General features: G+C 40.3%; 1 protein-coding gene across 1 annotated transcript in view; it reads right to left on the bottom strand.

Annotated features, from left to right (window-relative positions):
* LOC116037544 (tyrosine-protein kinase CSK) overlaps positions 1-25,823 on the bottom strand; it is a 63,103-nt gene extending 37,280 nt beyond the window's left edge. The window contains exon 1 of the mRNA XM_035999258.1: positions 25,548-25,823. The gene's annotated coding sequence lies outside the window, so the exon portion shown is untranslated. The remainder of the gene's footprint in view (positions 1-25,547) is intronic.

The raw sequence follows: 25,823 nt of genomic DNA, 5'->3' as shown, positions 1-25,823 counted from the left end.
ATAAGGAAATACATTTACTCACGTTACTGTATTGAGTAGTTTTGTTGTGTATTTTTTATTTTTCAAGTAGTTTTTAAAATCGGTAATTTAAAATGTACTTGATTACGTTTTGAGTGAAGTATTGCATTTCGCTACATTACAAATCCCATCCGTGAGTAAAAAAAAAACCCGGAACCACCCGGAATCGCACCTGGAACCACTACAGTGAGGAATGATCAGCATCTAGGCTGCCTACCAGGCGCCAAGTCTTTCTGTAGGAGATTGAGAACGAGATGGATCAGGCGAGCAACGACGGTTCAGAGACTGTTTCAGTAGAAATGCTAGCTGAAACATCGAATTCTGCTGCCCAAAACGACGAAAATCCTTGGCCACATTTGAAAGACTGAGTTCAACTTTGAACGACTGAGTTGAGTTTTTCATTTAAATTCAAGAGGGCCAATAGTATCATCATGCAATGCCAGATGTGCCTGCCAAAGGCGACTGAACTGGCAGCATTCATTAACTCCACATCTAATCTGCGGAAGCATGTTTTGGTAAGTATTTGTGCATTGGTACTTCAAACGAAGTTTTCATGACTAATAGCAAATTGCCAATTAGCAAAACAACATGTTTCGTGGCATTGCTAATTTTTGTCTAGCACTAGCAACCCGTAGGACAACGTATGTAAATTAATTCACATACTTCTAATGTCATGTGTGACATGTGTTATGTTGTTATTACATGTGTATACATTTATATAGATGTTAATACATTTGTATAGATTTTTCTTTAATTAAAAACTAAATAGTTTGGGATTTATGACCCCTTGTCCTATTTTCACTACCTGGGAGAAATCCCCCCCGCCCCGTTTTATAGTTTTTTTAATGTAACTAAGTAACTTTTACTTAAAGTACATTTTAAATGAACTGCTTATTACTTTTACTTGGGTCATTTTTCAGATAGGTAATTTCACTTGTACTTGAGTAATATTTCATCAAAGTATTGGTACTTTTACTCGAGTACAATATTTGAGTACTTTTTCCACCTCTGCATAACAGTATATTTTTCTGATCATTTTGACTCTGACCGTATGTTCGGCCTGTTGCTGTGTATGGCTCCTCTGACAAATCAACCACGAGTTGATCAGGATGTCTTGGGAAAGTGGATGATGTTAGGTCCCTTTAGTTTCTACTCTTCTTTCTCGCTGTTAGAAGAGAACGTTGAAGGCTAATTGCAAATCTCTAAACAGGACTGCTTTTAAGTAGGGCTGCAGCTAACGATTATTTTTATTTGTTGATTAAGCTGTCCATTATTTCTTAATTAATCGTTTAGTTGTTTGGTCTAAATGTCAGAAAATGGTGAAACATATCGATCAGTGTTTCCCAAAGCCCAAGATGACGTCCTCAAATGTCTTGTTTTGTCTACAATTCACACATTTAGTTTAGGCTACGGTCATTTAATATGCTGTAAAATTTGGACAAATCTGACAGTGAAGCTTTGCTGCTAAGCAGGTAAGAGTAGATATGCAACTACAAAATATGTCCCTCAGAAAACACTTGCCGGAGTGGTAATCAAAATCAATACCGACAACAATTCTTGAGCACATGCTGTGCCAGTTATTTAGTCAGCAGGGACAATTTACCACAAATCACACCACTAATCAAATCTTCCAAACCAACAAAGACTGGATAAAAACTTTGAAAAAGTTTAGATACTTGGAATAAAGATTGATTCCTGTTCCTGGGAGAGATGGCTGAGATTATACCAGGGGGGAAACTAAAGTTGAGGGAGTATTCTGGTACAAACAGGTGCATGGAAGAGACACTGAAATCTCAACAAGAGCAGAGAGTGAGGAGAGCGCTACAAGCGAAGGTAATAAATAAAGGAGGAGATCATGGAGCAAAAGGAGACTGTGGCTTACTCAAGCATTACGACTGTGTGCCTGCCTCTGCCATCAGCCACATAAAACATTTCTAGCCATCTTCATCGTTAGCGGTGGTGCCGTTTTCACTGTCCCACAGAAACCTTTTTTCATCTCTTTGGCTCAGCAGCAAGAGAAGGACAGATGAATGCCGTGTTCTGGGATGAGGTGGTTGCGGTCTTTGAAACATTTATTTACTTTCCAAATGTTGCCCAACACAACCAGACTTCAAGCATCAACCAGCAGTTGCACTAGAGGGATTAGATATAAGTGCCTTGCTTAAGGGTATCTTGCTGTTAATCGTTTTCGGGAGGAGAGGAATGCAAGAAGACATTTCCCTGACACAGATCCACCAGATGGCTCAAAGATTTGAACTAACAACCTTCAGTACATTGCACACTTTTGTAACTAGATCACTTTACTGGCTTTACTCTGGAAAGATTCGACTCAAACCTCCATTTGTCCCGCTCCTTCTAACTGACAGTAAGACATGATGACTTTAGTCGGTCTGAATGTGTTTAGACACACGCCATTTGTGATCAACTCCCGAATGTAACCAGGAATACCAACAAAAAAACACAGAGGTGGCCTATTGGAATTCTAAGCAAGAGGAAAAACATATTCACGTCCTTTCTTTGCAGTAGAGCAAAGGAGTGCGTGTCTAATCCACAGCCGTCGTTCCCTATTTTTATCTAACTGAATGAAAAATAGAGCAGCGTGACACGAGAAACCTCTCCCACGACAGGCCGGCAGACAGACAGGTAGGTAGACAGGCAGCCCTCCTGCCTGCCTCTCTGACGTAACAAGTGACCGACTCGGGCTCGCCACTGATGACAGATTACTAAAGAAGGGAGGCAGGAAGTGGAAGAAAGAAAGGAAGAGGAAGAGAGATCCCTCCCCCGCCCATTCTTGAGCTCTGGGAGGCTGCTGGACTGGAGAAAGCAGAGGGGAGGAAGGGTAGTGGGGACGGCTTATTGTTTGAGCTCTGTGTGCTGTGGTTCCAGTGTCAGCACACACTCAACCAGGCCCGGCTATTTATATCCTCTCAATATCCGCGCAGGCGGAGGCAGGCTGCAGTCGTTTTCATCATTGCATACATTATGGAGACGCTGCATTAAAGAGGCGGCCTGCTGTGAGTGCGCCTGCTTGTACTACTTTTCTTTCAGGAATTCCCCATTTATATTTGGACCATGCTGGGTGTTTTTTTTTGTTTTTAGAAGCACACGTGTACAAAGCACACGTGTACAAGTACAAAAATGAAGGAGCCTTCAATCCGCTGAAAAGAATTATATATAATTACATTTAAATATAAAGGGATAGTCCAGCAATTTAGCAGAGCATTTTTCATTAAATTGGGGGACTTGTTAGAGACAGAAAAAAAAAGAATGGTCAAAGTCGAAGCAGGCGAGGCTGAGATATCCTGTCTTTTAGTTACTAGCCAAGCTCCAAAAACGCTGCACCCTACATGTCACGATCTCTCATGTTAATGATAATCAGACTTAAGAAGGCTACCTCGAGAGCCACATTAGATATTATACAACTGTGTTCATAGGCTGAGTAGCACTCCTCATGACCAATAAACTGAACTTCAGTAATGAGAGCCTGAGTAATGTACTAAATATTAATAATAAGTTGAATTTAAGCATTACATATGCTGCATATTATTCAAATATAAAAAATAAGGAATGACATTGGAATGGTGTTATAGAGGAAGATTGACAGCTCTACTGGAGATCAATGTAACTCTTCTGAGCTCGTCAAACTAGCAATGACGTGTAACATGGCAGACATGGGGTTACCCTCGAAGATTAAAGATGCTGTTGTATAGTTGTTTCAGAATAAACTCCACTAGCCATGTAGAACACAGTAAAGGAATATATCACCCAATGCAACAATAGAACTCTTTCATTCTTTGTAATGGTTACATCAGACTGTCAAGCTAAACCGTAACCATAAATTTCATAAATTCTAGGGCTGCAACTAACGATTATTTTCATAGTCGATTAATCTGTTGATTATTTTCTCGATTATTTCGATTAGTTGTTGTTGGTCTGTAAAATGTCAGAAAATGCTGAAAAATGTGGATCGGTGTTTCCCAAAAGCCCAAGATGATGTCCTCAAATGTCTTGTTTTGTCCACAACTCAAAAATATTCAGTTTACTGTCACAGAGGAGAGAAGAAACTAGAACAATATTCACATTTAAGAAGCTGGAATCAAAATTTTTTTACTTTTGTCTTAAAAAAATGACTCAAATTGACTAATCAATAATCAAAATAGTTGGCGATTAATTTAAGAGTTGACAACTAATCGATTAATTGATTAATCTTTGCAGCTCTAATAAATTCCACCATAAATTCACTAATGGTTCAAACTAGAGCCCGACCGATTTATCGGTGGGCCGATATTAGGCATTTTCCAAACTATCGGTATCGGCATTTATAATGGCCGATAAATGATTCTGATAAATTAATATTTAGAGAAGAGTCCCGCACACTGACCATTACGCAAGCAATAATGGTCAGTGTGCGGGACTCTTCTCTAAGCTTTTGATCTGCTACTTTTGATCATATCCTACTAGGGGTGCACATTATATCGACTCAATATCCTTATCGCACTATCACGTTGCGCGATATTATACCAAAAGTCTCGTCAAAAGTTTTGTTTGCGTTGCACCCCGCCCGACATGTACCCAAAGAGTATAGAAGCAACAAGAGGCAAAACTCAATAGAACGTTGGATTACATTCAGTCCAAGATGGCGGAGCTGCAGTTCCATTGAGTTTCTCCTCTTGTTACGTCTATACTCTTTGACTCACCTCTCGAAAAATACACCACTTGGTAGCGTTGTATTTCCCCCGACTCATTTCCTGGTTCTCCTTCTCCATAAACAACATGAAATCAAGGAGAGGGTTAACTTCTCCTGCTCCAGATTTCCCACCGTGGTCAGAAAGAACAGAGGAGACATTTTGTTTCTCTCACTAAGACTCTAGAGTCACTACTTGCTCCGAAGAAAATCGCCGTCACTCTCTCACTTCTACCTCGCTCTACCACACACCAGAGCACGTATAAACATCAGCTGCGTGGAGCCTCCGCAGAACCATAAAACGAAACGAAAGAAAGGACCTAAAGAGAGCGAAGAGTGGAGCAAAAAGAACACAAAAGTAAGAAAATGAGTGTTGCTCTGGGAGACGACGAAATAACAGAGATTGAAAGGAAACCTGCCTAGCCTACCCCCGGTTGCTTGGCAACAGTAAACAGAAATTCTCCGGTGCTACCTTAAACCACGTCTTAAAAGTTACTTCAGAGGTATTGTTAAGTCACAAGAACGATGTTTTTGGATTTAAAAGTATTTATTTCTCGATAAAAGTAACACAATATATGAGATTAAATGCCAAACATATCAGATATATACATAAATACGATGTCCTGAAGCGTTTTCCGCCATCTTGAATTATTTTCTTCGACTTGAGCCACTGACATACGTCACGCTGCCTTCACTCCGATTGGCAGTCGCTCGTGGCCAAACGGCCACTCCCATTGAAAATGAATGGTAGCTGTCTCTTGTAGCTAATGTGACTGTAGGGTAATGCCTCCTCCTCGGTAGCTTGGAAATACTTTGGTTTTAAGCCAACAGATGTGCATTGCATTGTTTTTTATACTGTAGTGTATATACAACCAGTACAACATGTCCTGTTCTGTAGACACATGTTGGACCAGTCCAATATGACTGTCCGCTGAAATAAACCTTGTGTTGTAAGAAAACTTGTTTTATTTGTTATAAATCTATTTTGATGCGTTTTCCCATAACTTTGGTAATTTTACATATGTTTAAAAATATCGAAATTAATATCGATATCGCAATATTCGTTATCGATATCGCAATATCACATTTTTTTCAATATCGTGCACCCCTATATCCTACGCACCTGCCCGACAAAAGAGGTGTGCAAAAAAGCTTTCTTACGATAAATGAATATTTAAAAAATAAAATAAAAACGGACGAAACACCCTTCAACCATGTTATGAGTGTTGGCGTTGCATAGTTTGTCCACCAGAGGGCGCTCTACAACGTCCCTGTTGACAACACTGATTTTGTTTTTGTTATTGTGTTTTTGTTCAAAGGACTAAGTTTCATTTCTTAAGTTTGTATTTTTATACATTTTATTCAGAACTTTAATATATTTTGATGTTCCTCTGTTCTGTTGTGACAAAACAAACAAGTTTATTTTTAAACTGCATTATCATATTATTTTAGTGAGGACTCATAACTACAAATAACTAATGTTAGGGAAATCGGTTTATGTTTTGTTACGCGTTTCTGGATTTTTTTTTTTTTTTTAATATATATTAGCCAATATAACGGAATATCTTTTAAATCACCAAATATTTGTATCAATATCGGCCTTAAAAATCCTTTATCCGTCGGGCTCTAGTTCAAACCTACTTAGGAGAAATACTGATAATATTCAAAAGCATAACACTAACACAGATGATTAATTGATAATCAAAATAGTTGCAGATTCATTTTATGTCGCTCGACTTAGTAATTATTACTAAGTAATTGTTTCACTTTTCAGCATAGAACTTATCCTCTGTTAACTATGAGTTAAATAAACTAGTATTGGCTTCTTGTTACTGTAAAAAAATACATATTACAAGACTGACTGGCATCATTTCATTTTATTTAGATTACAATTAATCTTCAACTATTTTGACAATCAATCAATCAATCAATCATCGGAGTCATTTTATTTTTTAAGCAAAAGAGCCAAGAATTCACTGTAATTTTCAAGACTTGGAAATGGTGGTGTCAAATTTTCCCCATTTCACGTTTTATGGAAAAAAAGGTTATTGAATAATCAAAAAAAAATAACTGATAATCACTACAGCACTTTCTATGACTAAAGATAACACCCCGCTCATCACAGTAGTTTTATGTTGAGCATGTAGTGATTCAATAAAGTGGAATTAAAGTGAAACATGCTCAAAAGTACAGGAACTAGCACTGTATGTGTGTCGGTGGTTGTACAGACTTGGCACCAACTGTCCATTAGCTATTACGTGTGAGATGAAGAGGCAAACTTGCTGGTGGTGGTATGCATGTGTCGGTGTGAAAAGGCAGAGTTGAACAGAAGGATAGAATGACTGAGGACTACTCTGGTCTGAGTGCCAAAATGATATGCGGAGGCAGGTAGGAGGAGGAAGCTCCCAAGGTGGCGATAAGAGAGTTGGAAGGTGGATGGGATGCAGGCTAAGAGCAAGGGTGTTGTGGGATTCTGGGTGGCTCAGTGCTTTTTTGACAAGACATATGCATGGCAGGTGCTCATGCACACATACACACACTTTTCAGCCTTTGCTTATCCTGTCAATGCTATTGAACTCTCACTGACAAGATAAACATCCACAAAAGTACACACAAAATGCCCTCTAATATATGCTTGCGCGCGCACGCACACACACACACACACACACACACACACACACACACACACACGCGCACCCCAGGAGGTGAGAGAGAATGAGCAAGGAGGACGGGGGGGAAGCTGCTTGCTGCTGCTTTCTTTGCCTCTCCTCCTCCTTTGATGGCAGCACATGACAAGCCCTCCATTCAGACCAGAGGAGGAGACGAGGAGGCAGAGCACGAGGATGGAGGCACAAAGAATGTCATTAGCAGCAGCCACAGCAGGGTGCTGGTACAATATGGCAGCAGTATTAGCGGTGGTGACTGGAGCTCCAAATCTCTGAAATAAAAGAAGCATTCAGTTGCAGCAGCATTGACACCATGGAGAAAAATCTGACTCAGTGGACTAAAAAGAAGGGGAGAGAGGGAGGAGAGAGGCACAGGGAGAAAATGGAGACTGAGAAGCTAAAGGCCAACTCCACATCTCAAAACATACTGGAATACTAGTTGGCTCAAAATAGAGATTATACAGATTATGTGCAGATTCAGTGAGTGCAGCCTCTTAAAAAGAAGGTGGAAACAGACTGACTTGGTTGCCCAAGAGAGAACAAAATAGACAAAAGACAAGAACTGTGCTCTCTCATGAAAAATGAGATACACCCATCAGGTTGTCCCGTTCAACACAAGAGTAGACAGCGGTCCAAATCTGGTGCCATGGAAAACTGTGCAACCGTTTCTGCTCAGCAATAGAGCCCGACCGATATATTGGCGGGCCGCTATCAGGCATTTTCGGACCAGGCTCGGGCTTGCGCTCCGGGTTGCGCGGTAAATGAGCGGTCAGGTGATGCGTTTCGATTAGCGTGTAAATGGATGCTGAGGAGGTGAAATGGAGACTGGCCTCTGGAGGACTTATTTTATTTCTTTGTTCCAACTTCCAAGTGGCCTATAGCCTACGTTAGTCATGAATAGGGTTGGTTACCGTTTGGATTTTTACGATTCCGATGCCAAACCGGTACTTTTAAAACGATTCCGATTCCTAACCGATTCCTAAACCGTTTCTTGAAAAACTGAAAAATGACATCAAAGAAAGGCTCTTTTATGGAGTTTTTTTTAAAATTGAAAATTATTTAAATTTAACAATATATTAACGTTTTAAAGTACTTAAATATATAATAAGTAAACCTAAGTCACCTAATAATAATAATAATAATAATAATACTAATGTATACTTTATTAATCCCGCAAGGGGAAATTACAATACCTAACACATAACTACAATAATTTAAGAAATAACAGTTACACTATTAACAATTAAGAACTAAATAAATGTTGCTGAGTTGGTATGCCAACCAGTTTCAAACTTTAGCAGTTCTTTTGCAGAAAAATGACCATATTTTCCTTCTCTGGTGAGATACTACACCTCTCCTGACTTATGGCATGTCCTGCACAGGAGAAAACTCTCTCAGGTGGTGTCCAAGAGGCCTGTACACACAGGTATGAGTTTGAAAGGGCAGACAATACCACCCGGCTACAGGGTCTTGTCCTGAACGATAGACTAGCAGAGCGTAATATGTTTACTAGCGATCACGTGCAGTGAATGGTTAATATGCCTTTACGTCCGTTTTGGTGAGCCCAGAGGGAAAATATGCCATTTAAAAAGTAGCCTACATTTACGATAGCTAGCGGTAGACTACAAAGAAAGTGTGATATTTTTATGTCCGTTTCGGAGCGTGTACAAAAAGCCGTCTATCAGCTGTGATTGTAGAGTGCACGTCGGGGGAATAGCGCGGACACGCGCTTCACACCGCGAGTCGCAAGCGGGCACGTGCGCCACTCGGCGTAAAAGGGAGAAAGAAAAAAGAATCTGCCGCTGTCTGGAGCGACAGAGGGAAAATATTTTAGTCAGAACCGAAATTTGCGTTCTAATCCGGTCCGAATACTACCGTTTGCGTAGGAACCGGTTCCATAGTGGAACCGGGTTTCGGTACCCAACCCTAGTCATGAATACATGATGTTAAAAAATGTATAAATGACTCATTCTTGACAAAAGACAAAAGAGCTGTGTGCGTGCGGCGCAGTCTCTTTTTTCTTTCTCTCCCTTTTCCGCCGAGTGGTGCGTGTGCCCGCCGAGTGGTTCGTGTCCGCGCTATTTTCCGACATGCACTCTAATCACTGCTGATAGACGGCCTTTTGTACAGTCGGGCTGTAAACGGGTTCGGGCTTTTAAAAAGCTATCAATCAAAATGTACTCTGTCAGGCTCGGTCCTTTTTGGGCCAAACTTTTAAGGCCCGATTACAGCTCTAATTCCTGTTGACAACACTTGTGTTTAAACCTTTAAGTTTCATATCTTAAGTTTGTATTTTTACTATATACATTTTATTTATCAGAACTTTAATATATTTTGATGTTCCTCTGTTGTGTTGTGACAATAAAACAAACAAGTTTATTTTTAAACTGCATTATCATATTATTTTAGTGAGGACTCATAAATAACTACAAATAACTAATGTTAGGGAAATCTGTTTATGTTTTGTTATGCGTTTCTGGATTTTTTTTTTTTTTTTAAATATATATCGGCCAATATCAGATTTTTAAATCACCAAATATTTGTATCGATATCGGCCTTAAAAATCCTTTATCGGTCGGGCTCTACTCAGCAATCCTCGCTGAAGTTACTTCTAAATATAATGAATTTCACACATTAGCAGATACTGCATGAATTCATTGACGAGTCAGTATTGGCAGAAAATATGATGAAATAAAAGAAAAGTAAGTTGAGTGAAGCTGCCCTGCTACATTTCAATTTCAATTTAAGACACATCTTTTTCCAGGGAAGCATATTTGAATTTGAATCAAGAGTTCACACACACAGAGAGAGAGAGAGAGAGAGAGAGAGAGAGAGAGAGAGAGAGAGAGAGAGAGAGAGGTAGACAGAGAGAGAGAGGTAGACAGAGAGCGAGAAAGAGAATAGGAGACAGAGAGCTAGAGACAGCACAACAGACATTGGGGGATGTAGAAAGGAGGATACAGATGACACAGAGAGAGAGAGAGATGCTCACAGATGGAGAGGACAGAGATCAGGATAGCAAGGGCATAGCAACAGAGGAGTTAGAGGAGTGGAGTAGAGAGGTGTAGACGACAGAGGGTAGGGACAGACATGAACGTGTTGAAGACTGCATCTGCTGCTCCTTAATATTAACAGCAGTCATCTGTCAGTTCCAATGCCAACCATGAATAATAGAGGCTCCACCCAGCTATGCCAGCACTCTGAATTATTAATTAGCACACAGTGTGGGGCAATCTCCACTATGGGGTACAGGCACATTTGCCTGCTTAGACTGAACCACATGTGTGAGCTCACACACAGGAAGTGAAAATGTGGTGTGCACAGATTTAACACATGCACATTCTTGCATGCATATTCACACACCGACAGGAAGGGAAATGATTGTATTCTCTGAAGCGTAGCAGGTTTTTCCCTTAGAAAACTCCTCTGGTGCAGAGCTGCTGATACATTTTACATTTTACATTTTGGGCAACATCAAAGGGGATCTCCTTAGAATAAACACCGTTGTTAAGGTCACGTCATATTACCATTTGAGAGTCAATGATTAATAATAGTGGAATTATGGGCATTCAATCAACACTAAAGATGGTCTTTTGTGTCCGTTGCTGAAAATATCATTACACTAATACATAAAAAAAAAGTATTTGTTTCTGCAAATTTTTAAGAGATGAAAGTGATAAACTGCCCGAGCAATATCTAGCAAATTAACCAGTTAATAATTATCACTGTTTCAGCTACAATAGTACAACCCTAGAGACAATGTTAACTAGGCCATTAGTTTCTTTTCATAGGCTAGGTTAAGAAATGTAGCCTAATTAGCTGAGAGGAGAACTGTCTGACAGATGTAAATCAGTGCGATGCGTGTGTATGCTGGGTATAGGTGAAGGTCTGAGGGCTGGTTGTGTGTCTGTCTGAATGAGTGGGAGTCAGAGATGAAACACTGTGACATCACTTCTCCCCATATACAGCTTTTGCCCTAGTTTTAGCCCTTATTAAAAATCACACCACAAACAACAACGATTCACATGGAAACCCAATCATGTGCACACAGGCAACTCCTACTCGTATCGCCGGCTTTGCATCTGTTGCAAGGAGTACCTCACGTAGAAGACAGATTCCAGTCCACACCTCTATTGTTCAAAGCAGAAAACAACTAGAGATACTGCCTAAAACGCTGGTATCGGTATCGGGAAGTACCGGAATTTGTGCAACGATCCGATACCACGTAATAAAGCCCTAAAGAAAATTTATGTTAAAGTAGTTTATTTATGTTCTTTTTCCGTTATAACGGACTGTCAAACTGGATAATAAAAGAAAGTTCTGGGGCGTTCATTGTTTGTGATTGTTCATGTTTCACAAAGAGTTTAAATTGAGCCAGACCGACAACAAAGATAGAAATAATATCACATCCATACAGGGATAGTAGTATACGGTTGTTAAAACATAATAAAATATATGACACACTGGTATCGGATCGGTACTCGGTATCGGCCGATACGCAATTTCAGGTATCGGAATCGGTATCGGGAAGCAAAAAATGGTATCGGGCCATCTCTAAAAACAACTCTGCTTCCCCACACACAAAGTCAGACAACATAGCCTAGCCTCTGCTAGCATCAGGGAGGACAACAAAGCACATGAGCTGAAGCAGAAAAAAAAGCGGAGTTAAAGTATTTGAATGTGTGTGTTATACAGAGTTTTGTGAAGGCTGAAAACATGAGTGAATGATGATGATTCGGAGTTTGTTGTCACCTGTAGAAGAGAACATTGGGTGGTAAGGTAATGGTAACGATGTTGGTGAGAAAACCCAGGTAGACAGTGAAACACGCAAGAGGGATCACAGAGGAGAATTTCTGCTAATGCAGAGCCAATGTTTGCAGAGGCAGCAACTGCAAGTCTTGCCTGTGGAGAGCAGGGCTCAGGGATTTCTTCAGTAAATTCACAACGCACGCACGCACACACACTAGGGGTGCATGATATAGCGACTCAATATCATTATCGCAATATCACATCGCGCGATATTATATCGAAAGGGGTTGCAATATTTTGTTTATTTTGTGGAGCGCTGCGTCCCGTCCGTTGGCTGTGTGGCTTAGTTGTGTTCGATTTAAAACCCGCTTGAAACGCCATAATGATCATTGGCCAGTTACCGTGCCACTTGCACCTGTTAGCACACATCAGCTAGGCCTGTCACGATAACACATTTTGCTGGACGATAAATTGTCCCAGAAATTATTGCGATAAACGATAATATTGTCGTTCTGAGACCATTTTCATCTACTATAATGATAATGGCATAATAATGCAGGTACACCTTTTCAAAGATCAATACACTTTTATTTCTAAAGAATATTTAACACTGGAACTGGAAGACATTTTAAATATCCACAATATCTTTGATCTCCTTTAGTATGTCGTCTTTCACGCTGTTGTACTGTTGTGGAATTGCCGTTTGTGACACGTATGTTCTCCCAGGCAATTCATACTGGCTGTCAAATGTTTGCAGCATTCGTCGAGTGTTTGTTTGTGCAATAGACTACAGACTCTGTACTACATTTAACAATTATTTATTAAACACTAAATATTACATAATATATAATTAATAAATTATAAAGCAGCTACTTTCTTCTGCTCCTCTGCTGTCTGCAGGTCGGAGCTTTGCGGGGACGGGCCGAAACCCACACAAACCCACACACACCCACACCCACCCACATACACCCACACACACAAAAACTGGCGCGCACGCACCAGACGCCAGCCACCACGTCACTTCTGTTCACTGATATCGTTTATCTCAGGCTAATTAATTAGCTAGTAAGTGGTGATTTTTGGCAGCCAGCCTTCTAAAAGAAAGCACAATGAAATTGAATAACCGATCATTAACAGTTGACCGACAAGCAGGTAACGGAGTCTCAGTTCAACGTCTGGGAGCCTCTGACACACTTTCTGCACTCCGTATCCGCGGACAGCTGTAGGCTTTTACCGGTTAATGTTCTGTGCATTGTCGGACACATGCAGCCACTTTCCTGAAACCGCTTGCGAGACTGACAAGTCCACAGCGGCCTGTCTCCACCTGCAGGTTGTCAACTGTGTGCTTTGGAATGAAAGGGAGAAAACAGGACGCCGAGTAACACGGCGGATATCGCTCATATTCTTTTTATTTATTTATTTTATTTTTTTGAGGGCGCCTTGCGCACTGCAAAATGCTGCGGGAAACCCTGCTCCAACAACTAGCGTTTTCTCGGTCTCTCTCTCTCCGCCAGGAGTCCCGCCTCCCCCCACACAAAGACCATGCGACTGACAAGAGGGTTCACTCCTCGTTACGCTAAGGAACCGAGAGTGGTCATCCAGTCTCTTTGGTAGAGAGAGAGAGAGAGAGAGAGAGAGAGAGAGAGAGAGAGAGAGAGAGAGAGAGAGAGAGAAGGAAAACAAACAAGCATGCAAATGGAAATTATCGCGGCCGGAAAAATTATCAAGCTCATTTGTTTTATAGTGCGATTAATTGATTTATTGACTATCGCAACAGGCCTAACGTCAGCGCACGGGTCCGCTACGTGATAAACCCTATGTAGCGTACCACATGTGTTGATATTTCGAGAGTGACAGTGTAAGTGAAGAAATAGATAGAGATAACTAAACGGAGCGAATCAGAAAAGCGAAAGAAAAGTTGTGTCCTGTTCTCTTTATTTATATATTTTATACTGTCCAACCAGTAAAACATGTCCTGTTCTGTAAGACATGGTCCTTATTTATTTATTCATGTTATACCAGTCCAATATGAGCGTCAGTTTTCCCATAACTTTTGTAATTTCACGTTTAAAAATATAAAAATTAATAGCTATATCGCAATATTCATAATCGATATCGGAATATCGCATTTTGTCAATATTGTGCAACCCTAACGCACGCACACACAATTTTCAGTTGCAGCCTTAGTTATTTCCAATCATCCATTAATCTCTCAACTATTTTTTTTTAGCAGAATACTGAAAGCAGCAGAAATGCAGAACTGAGTACACTTTGATATCAGTTTATGTATCGCGAGAAATATCACGATATTCAACATTATCGCATATGGCAAATTTTCCTGATATCGTGCAGCCCTAATGGACACCTGAGCAAACATCCTGACCTAGCATTACAATACACAGTTAAACACTGCATGACACAGGCTCTTAAACATGTGCAAGAATAAGACTTCAGCCATGTGCTGAATTCACCAACAACACACCATTTAATGCATATAAATACTGTGTATGGCCCTACGCCAATGGACTGGTCCAGCAAAATTGCTTTAGACAAGCATATAAACAGACTGGTACTTTATTACAGCAATAACATCATAGTGACAACATAAAGTGCCTCCTATGCCAATAACAATAGACGATCTTCTGGTTTCCTGGCTGAGCTAAATGCATGAAGCATATTTGGCAAAAAGCATACAAATAAACCACAACCTGACATTTATTCAAACTCAGGTTAACTCTAAAACAAGTCAAGGAATATGCAAGGAGGAGTTCTGTGTATCCTAAATGGTTGGTACATTCTTAGGTTCCCCTGAGACTCAAGACAGAGCTTTGCAGAAACTTGAGAGGGGAGGCTTTATTTTCCTCCGATGCTGACCCCATGGTCTACTCAGAGACTTGGACATCAGAAAAAAACAGCAGATGTGTATGACAGAGAGTGACCATGTAATAATATACTGTACGGGTCTGAATGGGTATGAGTGACAGAACGCGTGTGTGTGTATAAGTCGTAATAGGTACGAGACTGGAATGAGTGGAAGTGTGTGGATGTAATTGTGAATGAGTGAGTGAGAGAAAAGAAGTGAAAGTCAACGGGTTAGCAACGTCGGCATCGACTATAAATACAAATACAAATCACTACGAACACTCAACTGCAGTAATCCCGTTTCCTCAATTGACCGACACCATTTGCTGGAACCGAGAACTGAACAAGCACACTTTCATGTCGAAAGGCAGAAATAGATGTGATGACTTATAACACACTAAAGAGCAGAGCTGCTATTTTACACATAAAAGGTCATATACAGAGTGTGGCTATCACGTCCCAACTAAATTGATCACGTAATAAGATGTACTGGGTTGTGGGTGGCTTGCCACCTTGGCTAAACAATTTCCGGGGAGAGACCCAGTATATCTTTGTTGGTATATTACTAATCAATACAGCATAGTATCGCGATATTTTCCGTGCCAATACTGTATCAATACACAGATGCCAAGGATCGATCTATTATGATATAAGTATTGGTCAGGTTGTCTCCCTGACAATCCCATTTTGCAGTAGAGATGGCCCGATACCATTTTTTTGCTTCCCGATACAGATTCTGATACCTGAACTTGCGTATCGGCCGATACAGAGTGCCGATCTGATACCAGTGTGTCATATATTTTAACAAGTGTATACTACTATCCCTGTATGGATGTGATATGATTTCTATCTTTGTTGTCAGTCTGGCTCAGGTTAAACTCTTTGTGAAACATGAACAATGAATGCCACAGAACTTTTTTATTATGCAGTTTGACAGTCAGTTATAACGGAAAAAGAACGTAAATAAACTACTTTAACGTAGATTTTCTTTAGGGCTTTATTACGTGGTATCGGATCGGTGCATAAACTCTAGTACTTCCCGATACCGATACCAGCGTTTTAGGCAGTATCGGAGCCGATGCTATCGGAACATCTCTATTTTGCAGCAATGAAATTGAAGTGAGATGAACAAACAGAGATAGAACAGACGTTGACGGTTTCATTTTGGGGACATCATTTGAAATTGGGAAAAATTTGAAGTTGGAAAAAAGGTCATAGATTGCAATATATCGCAGAATATTGCAATATGTTTAAAATCGCAATAATATCGTATCGTGAGACCTCTGGTGATTCAGAAGTGGTATTAGGGTGCATGTTAAGCTAATAAGCGAGATGAGCAGAAAAACTAAATAAAAAGCCAGAAGAGATAAGAGACAGAGTGACATTATTGCTGAACTCCCAACACTGCTGTTGTGTTTTACAACCGTGCTTCATTGTGACCCATGTTTATGTCAAACTGTAGGAGCCTACTGCCTTTTCTGTTGTACACTAGGTAATACATAATCATCAGTATTACATGATCCCCAGAGCATACTACTACATCTGTATCACATTACTATAATTTGAAATGACCTGGCTGCTGTGGAATGGATACTGAGCACAGGCATGTAGGCTATTGTATTCAATGCACATACAGCGGTTTGAATTTCTAAATAAATAAAAAAAAGATATTGTTCAGTCCCTACTGATGCATGTTTAACATCCAGGTGCCAATGGCCTACATGTGGAGCGGGGCTAGCTGGTAGACATTGTTTGCAAAAAAAGCCCAGGAATATAAGCAGTTAACAGCCAATCCAAATACATAATCAAAATACTGTAATTGAGTTATCAGATACTGATGACAGCCAGCTTCTCCAGTGACAGCAAAACATCTTATTTTGCATTTTAGCTGCTACCCTTATAACTGACTGCGCAACAAAATTGAAGTATGTTATGTTGTATATAAAACATGTCAAGCAGTGATTGAAAGGTAATGGGCCACAGCACCAAGATGACATAATTGTGTTCCTTGGATTTCCGTGTATGATAAAATCGTCAAGGATAAGACCTGAAGAATTATCTGCCCATTTTTAAATCCATGGTGCTGTATCTATTTATGCATCCAGCTACCTACCTCTCAGTAAGTCATGGGGCTCATAAGCTGGTGGATCAGAAACATGTCCAGATGTAGGCCAAGGTCAACAATAAACATCTCTACACTGCCCAGGTTTAATCTCTCAATTCAAAACATCAGTAAATAAAAAAAATCTTTTATTAAAAAAACAAAACAAAAAAAACAACAATGCCTGGGGGTAATTCTACACAAAAGAAAATATCAAGTAAAAACTTCTTTTAATAGAAAATACTGTATTAGAGTAGACCTAATTCAGGTCACTTTACTTTTCAGTACTGTCTGTGACATCATTAAAACAGAAGCATCTACAGTGTGTGTGTGTGTGTGTGTGTGTGTGTGTGTGTGTGTGTGTGCATCTTTGAAGTGCATCAAATGACTCATTTCACAAACACTACTCGGGAGTGCTTGAAAGGGCAGATAAAAGAGGAAGCTCTGAAGCCTCCCTGCTGAGACAGGATTCATCATCATCATCATCATCATCATCATCAGTGATTCATTACGTATTCTTTTTAGGTCTTTCACAATAATGGCAGCATAGTTTAATATGTCTTTGAAACGGCATCAATTTTGAACTGTCTGCACTACTTCCCCTTTATCTCCCCATATTGGCCTAAATATGAAGGCCTTAAGAGAACCAGGACACAAGTGTTGTTGTGTGCAGGGAGACCATCAGACAATGGAGGTAAGCAGGGGAAGCCCCACATATAAATGACATGTTGGCACAGGGATTTGGTACAGGCCACTTCCTGCTTGACCGGAGAATTTGTGTCTTCCTGAAACATTTATTGTATGTGGTAAATTACAGCTCTTCCCAAAGTGCACTATAATATTGTTTACATCACGCGAGCTACTGTATATATATACATTGTGACATGGTACAACAGTAAATGGGTAAAAGGACCAGGTGGTTTTTGCAATGAAAAATCCTTTAACTCCGTATTGACCTAAAGCAGTTTTGTTGATTTGCAGCTTTCCTCTCAATGGCCTCAAAACAACTACAGATATTAAAAAAGGGACAGCTGCTTCCGTATAAACTGCGTGGCAAAAATCACTACCAATCACACATTATATATCATGATATCGCCCAAATGTTTAATAATATGGTGTTACAATTTATGCCTTTTGCTATGACTTTGAAATGCACATTTTGAGCAAATAGTGCTGTTTTCCAATGCACATAGGCAAAATAAAGGCAGTTTAAACCTGAAACATCCAAGACAAACCTAGCTTTTCAAAACAGTATGAAAATAAAGTAAGAAAAAAAAGTAAGGTTGGGACATGAGGCTTGAGAACATTACGGTTCAGACCATCAATAAATGACCAGACCAGCAAATCAAATCGCAATTGTTGGGGGAAAGAGTGGAAAAACTGAGCTTTTTCCAGCAGGAAATATCGGAGACAAGCGGCACATTCAGTCAACGTAAGCTTTGTGAAAGGCATAATTCATGGCACATGTGGGATAGCGAAGGCAGCGGCACTGTTGATCAAAGATCATGGTTAAGTTTGATTGGCATTGTATGCAAAGCTTCAGATTGCAGTTAGTTAATCATCGACATCTTTGTGTGTTGATAGCGTTAGTTACTTTATCAAATTGCAGTTGATTCTGCGTTTATTCCCCCCCACTGATTAAGCCCAATTATATCATTTTAGTTAGTGAGGTATTGCACTTTGGTGAGAATTTGACTGTGAAGGGCACACGGGAACAGTGTCCCACTGTGCATATATTTGTTTGTTTGTCTATGTTGAGCACATTTATATACAGGAGGCAGCTGCTGCTTTCAAAGCCTGAATTTGATAATATCTTCTTCTTCATCGTCGTATCAGCATCCTATTGTAACACGATTAGTTGGCTGTCCAATTATATCCCATTATATCCTTTTCCGACCAACACAGTTACACAGGATGAACCTGCATCTGTGGTCAATAAGAAGGAGTCTCTATTGATCATCACATCTTGCCTGGTGAGCCCCATCTCAACCAGGGCTGAACACGGCCGCACACTGGCTTTGAACCTTGTGACTGATGTTTAAATAATATCCTACCGACAACAGATTAGTCCAAAAAAAAGCACGCAAAGAAATGAACTAGAACACTTAAGTTGCAGTCTAAGATCTTTATGAATGGTGACCACTAGTAATTTCACCAGTGCCAGTGCTATTTGACTGAGTTAAGTATAGATATCATATGTGCATCTCCCAAATGAATAGATGCTCCAGGCCTCGGCTTTTCTGCCTGGATCCACTCAAAAGGAGGAAGTGTCCAACTGTTTCCCTCAGCTGACATTTCTCCTCCTGCCCATAAATTCAAATCAGGTCTCGCACAACCCAAAAAAGCAGACTGATGTCATCCAGCCGATCTATCATTGCATCGTGCTGGTTTGGACCATGGGGTGGCTCTGGTTATAGGTGGCGGTGGTCAGTGAGGGATGAGGAGGGACCCATAGGCCATATTAAAGCTGGCGACTTGGTAGTTCTGGTCGATTTATGCCTTAGAGCTGAGGAATTCTTCACAATGCCGTTTCTAAATTATCACCGCAGGTAGAAAATCGGTATGTGGATAATAAAACATCTCAGTTGCAGGTTACAGGAACTGGTGGGGGTCTGTCTGGGTTTTCATCTGATAGGTGAGGCTCCTTATATGATACCATTAGCTCTTAGATGTAGGAAGCACAAAAAGAAGATTTTAAAGAATAAAAAATAGGAATAGACCGATTATCAGCCTGGGCCGTTTTTTGGCAGTTTGAAGAGTATCTGTGTCTGTGTTTTATTTGTCTGATTAGGGGTAAAGTTCATACATTAAAAAGTGTTCTACTTTGGCTCGGCTACAGCTCTGTCCCTCTGCTTCGGTTTCACTCACCACTGAGTCGGACTTAATGTCCCGCCCACAACACTGTCTGACTATCTTTTACTGCGTGTTACGTTGAAAGTTTCTAATTTATTAAATAATTGCTTAAAGCATTTAACAAAGTTTTGTGTTGGAGTTTGTAACATTCCAAAACCTTAATTTTGACTTCATTTTCACTGTAAATGCATATATCCAAATATCTGTTATCGGTTTCATTAACTACTAATAATCGCTATCGGCCTTGAAAAACCAGTATTTTTGGCAATACCGTCGTTTGTTGACAGCCGTGTATTGAGTATACAGTATTGCAACAAGCATTGTTTAAAATAAAAAGTGTTTTCTTTGATGTACAGTGGATGATGGAGACCCTAAACTTTTTAACACCACCACAGGTCCAGTAGCAACACATGAGCAGTACGAAAAGGAACAATAAACAATGAGATATCACTTTTCTAACATGGCAAATTCTAGAAATGCTAAAATGTTGGATTACCATTATCTTTGTGAGAAACAGCTCCCAGAGGGGGAATCTCTGGAGGCCGCGGGCGTAGTGAAAGACTGGCTGTGTGTCAGGCCTGCGGCTCTACTCATTGCCTACATTGTGCAGCTAGCCAGCAGGCGTGGCAGCAGCAGCAGCCTCCCGGCCTTCAAGGAGCTGCCTGAATGACCAGCCGCTGCCCAGATGGAGAGGCCTCGTCGAGTTTGCGTGCAAGATGGCAGCCACAATGCCACTATTCCGCTGGGCAGCATGATCTCTAGGAAAAAAGTGAGGGGAGTTGCCTCCATCACAGCTCAGCAGGTGCCGACCAGAGAAGAAGATACAGGAGTCACACAGCCGTGGGAAAGATATTCAGGACCAATAATGGTTGGTTTTTTTTGCCTACATGCACAAAATGGGTTTGTGAAATAATATAATCATAATTGAGTTTAATCTATATTGCTTTACAAGGCAAAACTCATATCACACTGTGAGAGTCTTAGAGATGATCAAGGCAAAGAAAAATGACCTGCAGACTGTGTTGAAATGGCAGTAAGAGCTGAAACAACTGGTTGGTTAATAGATTACTCAACTGACCAAAAATGAATGAGCAACTATTTTGATAATGGATTAATCAAGTCGTTTTTTAAGCAAAAGTAGGGAAAATTGTACAGGTTCAAATGTCTTACATGCGAATATTTGCTGCTTTTTTTAATCAACCCTACATTATTGTAAACTGAGTATCTTTGGGTTTTAGGTCAGCTGAACAAGTACCAAACAACTAATCAAGTAATCTGGATAATAATCAGCAGATCGATTGATAATTGAAATTATCTCTATAATTGCAGCCATAATAGGAACCCATATGAAATAAATAAACAGTAATGTTATTATACTATTTATGTATAATATATTTCCTTCACACTACTGCTACTACCACATACTGATTAGTAGTATGATCAACAGGAAGCACAGCAGTATTCTTTATAGGAAGTGGCCAGACAGTCATGTCTGCGACCCACAAATCAAAGATTATCTTGATCGCTTATCAGCTGAGAGCAAATTAAACTGTTGTACACCTCACATACAGTATGTATGCATGTATAGAGTATGGTGATGTGAACATATTTTGTCTCTACATACATTTAAAAAGAGGAAGAACTGCAGGTGCCGTGCAGATCTGCTGCCGGTTTCACTTTCTATCACTCATGCTAAACAAGTAGACCGTGGCGCTGCTCACCACTTTGCATCTCGCAGTGACTACAATAAACCTGGAAACTCTGAATGTGCACATCATGCCTTATCAGACACAATAAAACACATCATGGTGTGCACTGTGTGTATCGGTACAATGACTCACGCTAGGGCTGCAACTAACGAATATTTCTCATAATTGAGAAACCTTTTTTTTATTATTAATAATTGTTTTCTCAATTAAATCGATTCGTTGTTTGGTCGGTAAAATGTCAGAAAACGGTGAAACACGTCGATCAGCGTTCACCAAAGATGATGTCCTCAAATGTCTTGTTTTGTCCACAACTCAAAGATATTCAGTTTGCTGTCATAGAGGAGTGGAGAAACTAGAACATAGTCACATTTAAGAAGCTGGAATCAGAGAATGTTTACTTTTTTTTTTTCAATTAAAAAAATGAAACTAGGGCTGGGCGATATGGAGAAAATCAAATATCACGATATTTTTGACCAAATACCTCGATATCGATACAGCAACGATGTTGTAGTGTTGACTATTGGTGCTTTCCCAAAATATTTACACAATGAGATTTTTGATAAATAATCATCAGTAATGTGGATATAATGATTAAGTGGGTAAATGCAAATAATAGAACAGCTAGAACAGTCTGGTAAGTTCAGAAAATTACGTCACTTTACTGTAATGCAGCCTTTAAAACCAGGAAAAGACAACATTTATGCCATATTACGATATCCAAAATCTAAGACGATATCTAGTCTCATATCACGATATTGATATAATATCGATATATTGCCCAGCTCTAAATGAAACCAACCGATTATAGTAACCGAAATAGTTGCCGATTAATTTAATAGTTGACAACTAATGGGTTAATCGATGCAACTCTAACTCATACACTACTAACACACTATACCAGGCTGCTGAAATGCAGACAGCCATGAAGTAAGTTGTGTTGAGTGCATCTATGCCGAGTGATAGAGCCTACTTTGCAGAGTATGTCTCGCACCATCTGTGATTTCCTGTTGCTTGTGAGTGTCAGTATACTGTTAAGCTCTGCACCAAAGTCACCAACAATAAATCCTCCTCTGTTATTGCACTTGCTGATTAAAGAGACAGCGGACATTAGAGAGAAGAGGCTTGAGGGGAAAAACGAACTGAACGCGGTCATTGTGTTGAGGTCAGCAGGGCCTTGGACATGCTTCAAATGTGCAATGAGATGGTCAGTTTAGAGACAGAGGAGCCATTACTTCCCTGCTGAGCACATAGGACATGCTCAGAGCTTAACATAAGACAGTAACACAGCTCAGCTCCTCGCAGCTTTAAGCATCGACCAGACAGCGATTTAGCCCCCTCCTCATAACTCATTGCTAAAAAATAAAAAAAAAATAAAAGAGTGGAGCTGACATGTAGCTGGGTCTGCAGACATGTCCTGTCACCTCTAGTCCTTGTCAAGCTGCACCTCGATTAGACAACTACGATCTAGCCATCAGTTGGTCAGTGAGATGTGGAGGGAGCTATTGACAAAGAGAAGACAAGAAATGAAAGAACTTAGTATGGTTGAAGAGTTAATCTGCAAGTCTTCTGCCACTTTACTAGATGAGTCTGGCTTCACAGATGGAGAGCTGTACAGTCTCGCTACTGAGACCAGGGCTGAGTCACGCTGTGTTTAGAGGACTGCTAAATTACACAGTGGGCTAAAATTTGGGTTGTGCACCAAAATAAAAAAAATAAAAAAAGGCATTTGTTGCAAGTACCCCCAGCACAGACCGTTGGAGGCAGCAGGTTAGACCTGACAGACGCACCATATGGATTCCTAACATGTTGCAGTCTGGTTAACCAGATTCCTCTGGGGATAATGAATGCCAAGCCCTCACACCCCCACCTGGCTCAGACCAAATTTCTCTAATAGAAAACCCAAAGCTATCATGCTGCTTCATCAGCACTCTACACTCCCTGTAATCAGCACAACAGTTAGGACAGGTGGGCATCAAAATGAGATAACACTATCTGGTAGCAAAGAAGAAAACAACGGACACCTACTCTGTTTTTTCTTTTTTTTAAATCACAATTCTTTAGACCATTATGCACAAAATAATTGTAATTCTGAAGACAAATTTTCTGTGGTAAAATCAAAAAGTGTAATGCAATTATCCAATCAGACTGTCTACTACTTGCAAATGTCTCCATCCAGATTATAATGCAAAATCCAATTGCTGCCCAGCCTCAAACTGACTTAAAATCAGTTATTAAAATAGGCAACAAGACCTGGAGGGATGATATTTTAGATTTTGAGCAGTAACATGTCAGATACGGAGATAATATGCTAATCGTAAGATTTGTTCTCTGACAACAACCCAGGAGTAAGATTGTAAGTGATTAGGCGTGTTACAAAGCAGAGCAGTCAGACATGTTTCCAGTGCATGGGAACACTATGTAAAGTAAATGGGAACACTATCTAAAGATATAATGCGCTACAGACAATACATCACTTTTGTCAGTCATGCCACAGCTTGCAAAAGGTATACTACCTTTAACATTTCAGTTAGACAGTTACCTTGAATTGATACATGAGGAACTAACAAACTGGCCAAAGCTGCAGGGATGGCAGGCGTTGTGCTGGTCTGATTCATGAAATACCAACATTTTACAAAAGCACAATTTATTTTTAATGCATTTAATGTTCTTTAACCTGAGTGCTTAAGTGTCCTTGAGCAAGACACTGGATGGTGTTCAGTATATTAACCTGACCTCTGATCTCCCCATGGAGGGGTGCAAAAGAAAAACTATTTCCCTGTGGGATAAACAGTATGATCTTAACAGTGTTTTTCAATTGTCAGCTGTAATTATAAACAGGACGACTTGTTTGAAGCACTTCTACACAATTACAGTGACATGTATGTCAAACAAAGACAAATGCTAAAGAACATAATAATGGAAGACACATTAAAACAATATGAGTGGAGAGATACGGATCAGTGTTTCCTCAACATGGGGCTGAACCTCAGCTCCCAGCCCCCCCTGCTAAAAATACTGGGTCCATTATCGGACAGGTTCATTAGTATACTTGGTGCTCTTCGTCCGCATTTCCCAGCAAAATACAAAACAATACGAAAAGGTCGGACCAGAGTATTGGTACATGTCTAATATGCACTTGGTAAGTATTTCAACGATACAGTAACTGTCCCTCCACAGTCAATTTAACAACCTTTTACACAAATCCAAAACGGTAACGTTACATCCGCCTGTAACGTTAACACAATGCTGCATGGTTCCTTGCTTTGCTGACTCCCAGCTTTATCTTTGGGCTTCCCTGCAGTACTGGACCACACTGGGTCAACAAATACTTATGGAAGACACATAATAGAGTAGAAGTAAAAAGGTAAAAACCACAAAGCGATAGCCGCGAACAAGGCGTCCGACTATGGAACCAGCGGACAAGAAGGTGGGTGACTCGGAGGTTTTGGGCACAGCCGCAAAATCGCCCCGTAAAAGAACATAATTGTATATAACGTAAACGAAAACGTCATTTAACGGCTGCCTTGTTTTGTTCGTGTTCACTGCTCTACAGTCAATCGTAATGAATGTATTGGGGAACGGACTGGAGGGGTATATATGTCTATGGTAAAATCTGTTTAGAGCTAGCATAAATAGCGTCCGATAATGGATCTTGACGTTACATCGTATGTTAACTAGTAGCTAACGCTAAAGCTCTCACACTGGTTTAACGTTAGCTCTGTACAGTGAAAACCGTTTATCATCACATGTCAAAGCCTAGCTAGGTGAATGTGTAGTAAACCACAGACAAATACAGAATACCAAGCCCAACAATGACATTCCCCTGTGCTCTATCCCGGAGCTAAAAAAAAAAAAGCAACAACAACACAACGAGACAAAACAGTGACTGCGCTGTGGGTAACTCACCCAAAAGATACCACTGTAGTCACTGTGTCGACCAGATGTTGCTGCAAATTAGCGGTGAAGGCCCATTAGGATGACTCCTGCGGTTGGGGGGCATCCAGGTTTAGCGGCGTTAAGATAAGACAATCCCAAACGTGGCTTTGATTTGACGGTTGTCCGTACTCTGCGTGCATATGTGTGTACGTTTGCGTGTGTGTGTGGCGATTAGCGAAGCTCTGCGAGGCCTGCTGCTGGAGGAAATGGTCTCCGCTCCGTCAACGGAACACGCATGCGCAGAG

This window comes from Sander lucioperca, chromosome 3 (assembly GCF_008315115.2).
Source record: "Sander lucioperca isolate FBNREF2018 chromosome 3, SLUC_FBN_1.2, whole genome shotgun sequence".
In the NCBI taxonomy this organism is placed as follows: domain Eukaryota; kingdom Metazoa; phylum Chordata; class Actinopteri; order Perciformes; family Percidae; genus Sander; species Sander lucioperca.
The sequence above is the reverse complement of the archived record's forward strand: the minus strand, read 5'-3'. Positions and strand labels throughout refer to the sequence as shown.